At 44.0% G+C, this 12,715-nt stretch overlaps 1 long non-coding RNA gene across 1 annotated transcript; it reads right to left on the minus strand.

Moving 5' to 3' along the window:
• Positions 1-6,546: 6,546 nt before the first annotated feature.
• Positions 6,547-8,553, minus strand: LOC124389225. Its single transcript, XR_006926533.1, has 3 exons — positions 8,435-8,553; positions 8,207-8,325; positions 6,547-6,888 (listed from the first exon to the last, which is right to left on the minus strand). It is a non-coding gene; the product is annotated as an uncharacterized LOC124389225 (long non-coding RNA).
• Between the last annotated feature and the right edge of the window lie 4,162 nt (positions 8,554-12,715).

The following is a 12,715-nucleotide window of genomic DNA, read 5'->3' on the forward strand; positions in this document are numbered from 1 at the left end:
GTTGTGGATAAATATTTGAGTGGAATGTAGTCTGGGTGTGGAGAAAACCTCGACCCTTCACTACAGAAGGCCATGTTTGTGTGAGGAGAAGCTGCAGCGGAGGGAAATCAACACAGGAAACCTGAATATGTTTAACTGCTGTTCTTTCTGTTTATACGTTACAGGTGAGTTCAGCTCAGTATAAATCAATACGAGTTAGTACGGGTCAGTATGGGTCAGTACGGGTCAGTATGGTTTAGTATGATTCAGTATGATTCAGTACAGGTCAGTATGATTCAGCACGGGTCAGTACGGCTCAGTATGAGTTAGTAAGATTCAGTACGGGTCAGTACAAGTCAGTATGATTCAGTATGATTCAGTACGGGTCAGTATGATTCAGTATGATTCAGTACGGGTCAGTATGATTCAGTATGATTCAGTAAGGGTCAGTATGATTCAGTATGATTCAGTACAGGTCAGTATGATTCAGTATGATTCAGTATGATTCAGTACAGGTCAGTATGATTCAGTATGATTCAGTATGGTTCAGTACAGGTCAATATGATTCAGTATGATTCAGTACGGGTCAGTATGATTCAGTATGATTCAGTAAGGGTCAGTATGATTCAGTATGATTCAGTACAGGTCAGTATGATTCAGTACGGGTCAGTATGGTTTAGTATGATTTGGTACGATTCAGTACGGGTCAGTATGATTCAGTACGGGTCAGTACGGGTCAGTATGATTCAGTATGATTCAGTACAGGTCAGTATGATTCAGTACGGGTCAGTATGGTTTAGTATGATTTGGTGCGATTCAGTACGGGTCAGTATGATTCAGTACGGTCAGTACGGCTCAGTATGAGTTAGTAAGATTCAGTACGGGTCAGTATAATTCAGTATGATTCAGTACGGGTCAGTATGATTCAGTACGGGTCAGTATGGTTTAGTATGATTCAGTATGATTCAGTACAGGTCAGTATGATTCAGCACGGGTCAGTACGGGTCAGTATGATTCAGTACAGGTCAGTATGATTCAGTATGATTCAGTACGGGTCAGTATGATTCAGTATGATTCAGTACGGGTCAGTATGATTCAGTACGGGTCAGTATGATTCAGTATGATTCAGTACGGGTCAGTATGATTCAGTACGGGTCAGTACGGGTCAGTATGATTCAGTACGGGTCAGTATGATTCAGTATGGTTCAGTACGGGTCAGTATGATTCAGTACGGGTCAGTATGATTCAGTACAGGTCAATATGATTCAGTACAGTTAAATATGGTTTAGTATGGTTCAGTACAAGTCCGTAAGTCTCAGTAAAGTTCAGTATGGTTCAGTACGCTCAGAACAGGTCAATGTGCTTTGTTACGGGTCAGTATGGTTCAGTACAGTTCAGTATGAATCAGTACAATTCAGAACAGGTCAGTGTGCTTTGGTACGGGTCAGTACGGGTCAGTACGGTTCAGTACAGTTCAGAACAGGTCAGTGTGCTTTGGTATGGTTCAGCACGGGTCAGTATGGTTCAGCACGGGTCAGTATGGTTCAGCACGGGTCAGTATGGTTCAGTACAGGTCAGTACAGTTTAGTATGGTTCAGTACAGTTCAGAACAGGTCAGTGTGCTTTGGTACGGGTCAGTACGGGTCAGTACGGGTCAGTACGGTTCAGTACAGTTCAGAACAGGTAAGTGTGCTTTGGTATGGTTCAGCACGGGTCAGTATGGTTCAGTACGGATCAGTATGGATCAGCACCGGTCTGTATGGTTCAGTACAGGTCAGTACAGTTTAGTATGGTTCAGTACAGTTCAGAACAGGTCAGTGTGCTTTGGTACGGGTCAGTACGGGTCAGTACGGGTCAGTACGGGTCAGTATGGGTCAGTACGGGTCAGTATGGTTCAGCTCTAGTCAGTACAGTACAGGTCAGCATGGGTTAATAAAGATGCGAAAGAATAAGATGAAGGAAAAGCTCTGAGTGAGTGTGTTGTGAAGGAGTGAAAGACCTGAAGAACCAGGCTGAGAGCTTTTCCACACTCAAGCTCCTCTTGAAGCTTCATTAATAAAGTAGAACAGATGTAAAGCTCAGCACCAGTGACTAACCTGGTCACATCTACAGCGTTCATCAGGACACCTCTGTCAGTGACTCATCCAATCAAGCGGATCAGAAGTCGCAGGAACATGAGGCTAATGAAGCCCGCCACCACCATCCAAACATGCCATTAGTCCACGAGAGACTTCTCCGAAACATGTCGGGATTTTAATAAAAGCAGGCAGAGGATTGAGATCCGTCTCCAGCCCCATGGAACGCAGCCATGAGTTTGGTGGCCAAAAGTCTTTCGCAAAATCGATCCAGTGATGAAGGTTTGGCGTACGAGGCTGGCAGCAGATCAACTGTCTCTCTCTGCATAATTTCTGCTTTGATATTTTTTGCAAAAAGGACACTGTTCGAGGGAACAAATCTTTCACACATATTGCTTGGCAGTCGCTGCTGTTTGGCAGAGACGCTGCCTCAAATGGATTGAGCTCGGAGGTTTAGTGGCTAATGAAAATGAATCGCACTCGAGGCTTTAAGTGCTTTTAAAACACATCCAAATGCTTAAGTCTTAATTTAATTATTTACCTCCACCTGTGCAGAATAATACGAGCTACATCAGCGTCACTCAGAGGCACCTGTAGACTGGGTTCAACCATCTGAGAACTTCCATTTCACACCAAACCACACCTTCTAAACATAAACACACACATACCACCTGATCAATGTAAACGCAACACACGACCATAATCACATCGCATTAAAAATAATAATTTATTTAAGTAACTTTACGTACCAGCTCGTGTATTTCACCACCAGATCTTTAGTGATGTTCCTCCTGAACCAGTCCACCTCTTAATCCCATCGTTATGACGTCACGTCTGTAGAAATCATCAGTATTATAGAGTATCAGGTGATGTGTTGGCTGAAATCTGATTGGATAGAAATCCCAGTGTAGACAGACACTCGGTTGCACGCTACGAAATGAAGACGATTTAGAAATAATTTGATATTCATTCAGGGACAAAAATAAATCCAAACGCATGTTAGCGATTAGTTTAGACCTCAGCTAAAGACTTAGAAATCAAAGCCTAAATGATTTAATTGAAGCACATTGGTAATAAATTTGTGTTAAAAAAATTATAATAAAATTCATGTGCAACTAAATGAATGATGTTGAAGAATCATTTGTATAAATGTGAAAACCAGTGTGGAAAGAATTGTAAATAAACGTGACCACGTGTGAATCAGGTGTAAAACAGTGTAATAAATTAAAGCAGCTCACACAGGGTGCACCTTTGGGTCTATAAATGCAGAGTCACGTGACCACGGTCTGGAATCAGACGCCCTTGACGATAACGTGGCACTTGGGCAGGAGGCAGAGAATACAGTTATCAGACGCTCCAGGAGGATTCTGGGTTTCACAGGTCACTCAAACGGATCATTACTGAGAAAATGGACGAATTTAGACGCAGATCAAACAGATTAACCTGTGCTGTGCTTACATTGACCTCTGTAGCCTTCTTCTCCTTCTTCTCCTCCTTCTCCTCCTCCTCCTGGGTCACTATTCATCTTCTCCTTCTGTATTTCATGCTGAAAAAATCTCCTCAGCCTCCATGTCCTTCATTCACTCTCTGTAGCTTTCTGTGGCTTTCTGTGGCTCTTTGTATCTCTCTGTAGCTCTTTGTAGCTCTCTCTAGCTCAGTGTAGCTCTCTGTATCTCTCTGTAGCTCCTTGTAGCTCTCTGTAGCTCTCTGTGGCTCTCTGTATCTCTCTGTAGCTCCTTGTAGCTCTCTCTAGCTCAGTGTAGCTCTCTGTGGCTCTCTGTATCTCTCTGTAGCTCCTTGTAGCTCTCTGTGGCTCTCTGTGGCTCTCTGTGGCTCTCTGTAGCTCTCTGTAGCTCTCTGTGGCTCTCTGTGGCTCTCTGTGGCTCTCTGTGGCTCTCTGTGGCTCTTTGTAGCTCTCTGTACATCCGAAGGATTCAACCATTTCTGTCCATACAGGCTGCCCAGTTGCTTGTTCAGTCTCTTGTCATTTCAAGACTGGACTACTGCAACTCTCTGCTGGCAGGTCTTCCCCTGAACGCTATTCGTCCACTGCAAATGATCCAAAACGCAGCTGCAAGACTTGTGTTCAATCAGCCCAAGTTTTCCCACACCACCCCACTGCTGCACTCCCATCACTGGCTTCCAGTAGCTGCACGTATCAGATTCAAAACACTGATGCTTGCCTACAAGGCCAAAAATGGACCAGCACCATCTTACCTCAGTGACCTCATCACATCTCGCACTGCACCACGCTGTCTGAGATCCTCCAGCACTGCTCGACTGGTACCACCTTCTCTCAGAATGAGAGGTAAGTACAATTCAAGGCTCTTCTCTGTTCTGGCACCAAAGTGGTGGAATGAACTTCCCCTAGATGTCCGTAGAGCAGAGTCCCTGATTATCTTTAAGCGACGACTGAAGACCTACCTCTTCCTGAAACACTTAAATTAGCACTTTCCAAGTTTGTAGAATTCGAGTTATATTTATATTGAGTTTGTATTCTTGCATACCAGTGTAGATTTATTCACTACTAGAGATTTAAAGCACGTTTGTACGTCGCTCTGGATAAGGGCGTCTGCTAAATGCCGCAAATGTAAATGTAAATGTAAATGTCTGTAGCTCAATGTAGGTCTCTGTATCTCTCTGTGGCTCTCTGTAGCTCTCTCTAGCTCTCTGTATCTCTCTGTAGCTCCTTGTAGCTCTCTGTAGCTCTCTGTAGCTCTCTGTAGCTCAATGTAGGTCTCTGTATCTCTGTGGCTCTCTGTATCTCTCTGTGGTTCTCTGTATCTCTGTGGCTCTCTGTGGCTCTCTGTGGCTCTCTGTGGCTCTCTGTGGCTCTCTGTGGCTCTTGTGGCTCTCTGTGGCTCTCTGTGGCTCTCTGTGGCTCTCTGTATCCCTCTGTGGCTCTCTGTGGCCTCTGTGGCCTCTGTGGCCTCTGTGGCTCCTTGTAGCTCTCTGTAGCCTCTGTAGCTCAGTGTAGCTCTCTGTGGCCTCTGTGGCTCTCTGTATCTCTGTGGCTCTTTGTAGCTCTCTCTAGCTCAGTGTAGCTCTCTGTATCTCTCTGTAGCTCCTTGTAGCTCCCTGTAGCTCTCTGTAGCTCAATGTAGGTTTCTGTATCTCTGTGGCTCTCTGTATCTCTCTGTGGCCTCTGTATCTCTCTCTGTAGCCTCTGTAGCTCTATGTAGCTCTCTGTGGCCTCTGTGGCCTCTGTGGCTCTCTGTGGCCTCTGTGGCTCTCTGTGGCCTCTGTATCCCTCTATAGCCTCTGTGGCTCTGTGGCTCTCTGTAGCCTCTGTGGCCTCTGTGGCCTCTGTGGCTCTCTGTATCTCTGTGACTCTCTGTATCTCTCTGTGGCCTCTGTGGCTCTCTGTATCTCTGTATCTCTCTCTGTAGCCTCTGTGGCTCTCTGTGGCTCTCTGTGGCTCTCTGTGGCTCTCTGTGGCTCTCTGTGGCTCTCTGTGGCTCTCTGTGGCTCTCTGTATCTCTCTGTGGCTCTCTGTATCCCTCTGTGGCTCTCTGTGGCTCTCTGTGGCTCTCTGTGGCTCTCTGTGGCTCTCTGTGGCTCTCTGTATCCCTCTGTATCTCTCTGTGGCTCTTTGTGGCTCTCTGTGGCTCTCTGTGGCTCTCTGTAGCTCTCTGTGGCTCTCTGTGGCTCTCTGTGGCTCTCTGTATCTCTCTGTATCTCTCTGTGGCTCTCTGTGGCTCTCTGTATCTCTCTGTGGCTCTCTGTGGCTCTCTGTATCTCTCTGTATCTCTCTGTGGCTCTCTGTATCGCGCTGTGTCTCTCTGTGGCTCTCTGTGGCTCTTTGTATCTCTGTATCTCTCTGAATCTCTCTGTGGCTCTCTGTGGCTCTCTGTATCTCTCTGTGGCTCTCTGTATCTCTCTGTGGCTCTCTGTATCTCTTTGTGGCTCTCTGTATCTCTCTGTATCTCTCTGTATCTCTCTGTATCTCTCTGTCTGCTAACAACAGGGTAATAAACTAAAGAATGTTATAAATGTTTAAAAATGGAGTGTATGAATCTTCTGGGCTTCTGTATCCTGCAACAAAAACTCTATAGATGTTAAATACACCAACCTGCAGAGACTCTACATGTCTCAATGCCACCTGACATGGACATAGATGTGTGAGGAGATGGAGATGTGCGGAGAAGAAGATGTGAGGAGATGGAGGTGTGAGGAGACAAAGGTGTAAGGAGATGGAGATTTGTGGAGATGGAACAAAGGTGTGAGAAGGAGATGTGAGGAAAGAAAGGTGTGAGGAAATAAAGATGTGTGGAGATGGAGGTGTGAGGAGGAGGAAAAGTAAGGTTACTGATGATGTGAGGAAAGGGAGATGTGAGGAGTTGAAGGTGTGAGGAAGAACTCTGGGATGTGTCTCTGACTGAGTGAGACGTGTTGGTCTGCATGTCTCCTTTAAAAGCATCTTAAGACTCGGAAAGTCATCAAAAACACAAGGTTCTCCTCGGAGAGCTGTTTATTTTGGGGCGTTGTTGTTTTTAAACTGCACTGAGCAGAAGAACACACCACCACACACTCATCCTGACGTGCTGAAGGACAGAGTGTTTCTCTCTCCATCACACAGTGCAGGATGCAGGAGCTGACCTTCTGCCTCACAGAGACGTGCTCACCTTACTAACAACACAATCCCAACCAGAGAGGGAGAAAAAACCACCATCTTCACTCCACTCCATTACACCCAGAGGTGTGCTTTATTCCCTTTATTCTTCTCTTCACCTTTCAAACTTTCACAGACAAATCATATGAGTAGCTCACGTGTCATATGCATGCTCTCCTGCAGGAGGTTGTACAGCAGTACAGCATTTAAAGCCCAGGATGTCTGGAAGCGAACAGAAAAGCAGTGGTGATGTGGAAAGCGATAACCATGGAAACAAAATATATTAATTTAGAGATTGGACCGAGACGAAAAGATGGTAGCTGTCACTCGTTCTCATAACATTCAACCTTCAGCAAGATCCAGAGGAACAAGGAGAAGATCATGGAACATGTGAAGTCTGCTGTGGTGATGAGGTCAACAATCATACTGAGTTATTGATAATCTCCAGATGTTTTATTTACAGTACGTGTGTGCGTGTGTGCGTGTGTGTGTGTTTTTTAATGCAATATTTTGTATGTTTGTGTCAAAGGTGTATAAACTTCACTTTGTTGGATTTATAAACAAAACAGACACGAACAAAACTGATTTACAAACAAAACGATTTATGTTTTATATTATACGTTTTATTTTAAAATAATTCTGTAAAACCAAAATAAATTATTTAAAATCAAATATTTTTTTTTAACTATTAAACTGATTAGTTTGATTTGCTAATTAGTGGATTTGTGTCCTCCTAACTCTCCTGATCACGAGCATCAACTTCTCCTCAAAATCATCACTATAACCCTCAGTACAGAGCTTCTGCAGAGAGGACCGAACACACACACACACACACACACACACACACACACACACACACACTGCACCTTTAATCTTAATCCCTCCATCAGCCGCAGGCACACACACACACACACACACACACACACACACGTGGGTGGATTAAAAGAAGGTAATGGAGAGGGTGTGTGTGTGTGTGTGTGTCTGTTGCCTGTGTAAATGTCAAAGCCTTGAAAGGGATGAGGAGAAGTTTGAAATGTAAAAAAATATATAATTAATATTAAATTAAATGAATGAGATGTGTGTGTATGGCTATGCAGAACCAGCAAGGGATTTTTTGTGTGTGTGTGTGTGTGTGTGTGTGTGTGTGTGTGTGTGTGTGTGTGTGTGTGTGTGTGTGTGTGTGTGTGAGTGTGGTACAACCCTGGGATTAGAACTCAGAACTCAAAACCCAGAATCTACAGCATAATATTTGCTGATTTATGAATATTTCAGATTTAGATTCTTCTAAATGCGTGTAAATGTAATAAGACTTTTAAAATGTTTTTACAAATAAAAGTGTTAATAATGAACTTTTTATCAATACATTTTATTGATGAAAAAAAGGAAAGTAAATAAACAGTTAAAGTTCAATTCAAATGAAATCAATATTGCACGTGACAATGTTCACCTGCAAAACAGCATCCGTTCTTCTAGTTACATTTACACACTGTTTAGAAGGAAATTACCAGGTACGTTTTTCCAAACATCTTGGAGAACTAACCTCAGATCTTCTGTGGATGGAGGCTCCTCAAATCCTTCTGTCTCTTCATGGAATCCCAGACAGACACGATGATGTTGAGATGAGTAGGCCAAAACTCACTTCCAGGACTTCACTGTTGCCTGCAGACACTCATTATTGTAACAATCTCCACCTTCAGCAAACATCCTGCTGCCATTTTTACTTTGAGATCTTTGCCTAGAAGAGACCTTGATGATGCAGTAGAAATACCTTGGATCTTGTTGCTGTGCTCAGCCTTGCTATAGTGTAGGTCTTGTGACATGAAACTGTCCTCCACAACCTCACCTCAGTAGCAGAGATTAAAGCTCCTACACAGCTGTTTCTGTTTCACTTCATCACTGGGTTTCGACCTACAGATGAAACTGAGGATCATCAGCACCTGCTTGATAGAATTCGTGCATCACACACCTGACACTGATCCTACGGTGTGGATGTTAATGCGGCAGTGTGTATAGTAATGCAGCGGTGTGGATGTTAATGCGGCAGTGTGTATAGTAATGCGCGGTGTGGATGTTAATGCGGCAGTGTGTATAGTAATGCAGCGGTGTGGATGTTAATGCGGCAGTGTGTATAGTAATGCGGCGGTGTGGATGTTAATGCGGCAGTGTGTATAGTAATGCGGCAGTGTGGATGTTAATGCGGCAGTGTGTATAGTAATGCAGCGGTGTGGATGTTAATGCGGCAGTGTGTATAGTAATGCAGCGGTGTGGATGTTAATGCGGCAGTGTGTATAGTAATGCGGCAGTGTGGATGTTAATGCAGCGGCCGGTGTGGATGTTAATGCAGCAGTGTGGATGTTAATGCAGCAGCAGTGTGTATAGTAATGCAGCAGCGGTGTGTATAGTAATGCAGCGGTGTGGATGTTAATGCAACGGCGTGGATGTTAATGCAACGGCGTGGATGTTAATGCAGCGGTCGGTGTGGATGTTAATGCAGCAGCGGTGTGGATGTTAATGCAGCAGCGGTGTGTATAGTAATGCAGCGGTGTGGATGTTAATGCAGCAGCGGTGTGTATAGTAATGCAGCTGTGTGTATAGTAATGCAGCGGTGTGTATAGTAATGCAGCGGTGTGTATAGTAATGCAGCGGTGTGTATAGTAATGCAGCGGTGTGTATAGTAATGCAGCGGTGTGTATAGTAATGCAGCGGTGTGGATGTTAATGCAGCAGCGGTGTGTATAGTAATGCAGCGGTGTGTATAGTAATGCAGCGGTGTGGATGTTAATGCAGCAGCGGTGTATAGTAATGCAGCGGTGTATAGTAATGCAGCGGTGTGGATGTTAATGCAGCGTGTGTATAGTAATGCAGTGGTGTGTATAGTAATGCAGCGGTGTATAGTAATGCAGCAGCGGTGTATAGTAATGCAGCGTGTATAGTAATGCAGCAGTGGTGTGTATAGTAATGCAGCGGTGTATAGTAATGCAGCGTGTGTGTATAGTAACGCAGCGGTGTGTATAATAATGCAGCAGTGTGTGTATAGTAATGCAGCAGTGGTGTGTATAGTAATGCAGCGGTGTGTATAGTAATACAGCGGTGTAGATGTTAATGCTGTGATGGTGTGTATAGTAATGCAGCGGTGTGTATAGTAATGCAGCGGTGTGTATAGTAATGCAGCGGTGTGATGTTAATGCAGCAGCGTGTGTATAGTAATGCAGCGTGTGTGGATGTTAATGCAGCAGCGTGTGTATAGTAACGCAGCGTGTGTATAGTAATGCAGCGTGTGTGGATGTTAATGCAGCGTGTGTATAGTAACGCAGCAGTGGTGTGTATAGTAATGCAGCAGTGGTGTGTATAGTAATGCAGCGGTGTGTATAGTAATGCAGCGGTGTGGATGTTAATGCAGCAGTGGTGTGTATAGTAATGCAGCAGTGGTGTGTATAGTAATGCAGCAGTGGTGTGTATAGTAATGCAGCAGCGGTGTGTATAGTAATGCAGCAGCGGTGTGTATAGTAATGCAGCGTGTGTATAGTAACGCAGTGTGTATAGTAACAGCGGTGTGTATAGTAATACAGCGGTGTGTATAGTAATACAGCGTGTATAGTAATGCAGTGGTGTGTATAGTAACAGCGGTGTGTATAGTAATGCAGCGTGTATAGTAATACAGCGTGTGGATGTTAATGCTGTGATGGTGTGTATAGTAATGCAGCGGTGTGTATAGTAATACAGCGGTGTGTATAGTAATGCAGCGGTGTGTATAGTAATGCAGCGGTGTGTATAGTAACACAGCGTGTGGATGTTAATGCTGTGATGGTGTGTATAGTAACGCAGCGTGTGTATAGTAATGCAGCGGTGTGTATAGTAACGCAGCAGTGTGTATAGTAATACAGCGTAGATGTTAATGCTGTGGTGGTGTGTATAGTAATGCAGCGGTGTGTATAGTAATGCAGTGGTGTGGATGGTAATACAGCAGTGTGAATGTTAATGCGGCAGCGGTGTGTATAGTAATACAGCGGTGTGGATGTTAATGCTGTGATGGTGTGTATAGTAATGCAGCAGTGTGTATAGTAATGCAGCGGTGTGTATAGTAATACAGCGGTGTGGATGTTAATGCTGTGATGGTGTGTATAGTAATGCAGCGGTGTGTTTAGTAATACAGCGGTGTGTATAGTAATACAGCGGTGTGTATAGTAATGCAGCGGTGTGTATAGTAATACAGCGGTGTGGATGTTAATGCTGTGATGGTGTGTATAGTAATGCAGCGGTGTGTATAGTAATGCAGCGGTGTAGATGTTAATGCTGTGATGGTGTGTATAGTAATGCAGCGGTGTGTTTTGTAATACAGCAGTGTGTATAGTAACGCAGCTGTGTATAGTAATACAGCGGTGTAGATGTTAATGCTGTGAAGGTGTGTATAGTAATGCAGCGGTGTGTTTAGTAATACAGCAGTGTGTATAGTAATGCAGCGGTGTGTATAGTAATACAGCGGTGTAGATGTTAATGCTGTGATGGTGTATAGTAATGCAGTGGTGTGGATGTTAATGCAGCGTGTGTATAGTAATACAGCGGTGTAGATGTTAATGCTGTGATGGTGTGTATAGTAATACAGCGGTGTGTATAGTAATGCAGCGGTGTGTATAGTAATACAGCGGTGTAGATGTTAATGCTGTGATGGTGTGTATAGTAATGCAGCCGTGTGTTTAGTAATACAGCAGTGTGTATAGTAATGCAGCGGTGTGTATAGTAATACAGCGGTGTAGATGTTAATGCTGTGATGGTGTGTATAGTAATGCAGCGGTGTGTATAGTAATACAGCGTGTAGATGTTAATGCTGTGATGGTGTGTATAGTAATGCAGCGGTGTGGATGTTAATGCTGTGATGGTGTGTATAGTAATGCAGCGGTGTGGATGTTAATGCTGTGATGGTGTGTATAGTAATACAGCAGTGTGTATAGTAATGCAGCGGTGTGTATAGTAATACAGCAGTGTGTATAGTAATGCAGCGGTGTGTATAGTAATACAGCGGTGTAGATGTTAATGCTGTGATGGTGTGTATAGTAATGCAGCGGTGTGTATAGTAATACAGCGGTGTAGATATTAATGCTGTGATGGTGTGTATAGTAATGCAGCGGTGTGTATAGTAATACAGTGGTGTAGATGTTAATGCTGTGATGGTGTGTATAGTAATGCAGCGGTGTGTATAGTAATACAGCTGTGTGGATGTTAATGCAGTGGTGTAGATATTAATGCTGTGATGGTGTGTATAGTAATGCAGCGGTGTGTATAGTAATGCAGCGGTGTGGACGTTAATGCAGCACAGTGTGGACGTTACCGCAGCAGTGTGGCTGGCATGCCGAGTGGAGATGGATTGATGTATTTTGCATCACAGAGGATAAAAAATACAAAAGGGGACAGCAAGACAGCGTGACATGGGAATAAATGAAGCGGAGCGTCGTACTCCGACACGGGGTTCACTAGTCTCAGCTGCCAGTCACTAGTGTTTAGCGGGTCAGTGCTTTCAGCAGCAGGTCCATGTGAGCTAAATTCACTGAGATAAAGTGACAGGACGTAGAGCGATAACAGAATTAGCATAAACAGCATGACGGCTTTTCACTCAAGTTCTGAGCTCAACTTTTACCCACAGAACATCTCGACACGTGTTCTAGTGCAGCGTTTTTGCATTCACCAGAGAATGTCCTGTTGTCTCCGTCTTTATAGCAGCTATAAACACTCATTTCCTTTCCTGTCTCTTCTGATTCTCTCTCTCTTCAATTTAATAAGAGAAATGATGTGGTGTTTGTTTAGATCTGTTAATAAAAACTCTGAAGATTTTGTGAATGTTCTACCAATAAATAAATCTAACAGGAGTCTCAAACCTTATTGATATACGCAGCCGAAAGTTTGTGGACACCTGACCATTAGATTACGATGTGATTCTTCTTGAATATCCCATTCCAAACTCTCCATCTGCTGTTACAATGAGCTCCACTCTTCTGGGAAGATTTTTTTCTAGGTGTCTGCTATTTCGTGTGTGTGTGTGTGTGTGTGTGTGTGTG

This window comes from Silurus meridionalis, chromosome 7 (genome assembly GCF_014805685.1).
Source record: "Silurus meridionalis isolate SWU-2019-XX chromosome 7, ASM1480568v1, whole genome shotgun sequence".
Lineage (NCBI taxonomy): Eukaryota > Metazoa > Chordata > Actinopteri > Siluriformes > Siluridae > Silurus > Silurus meridionalis.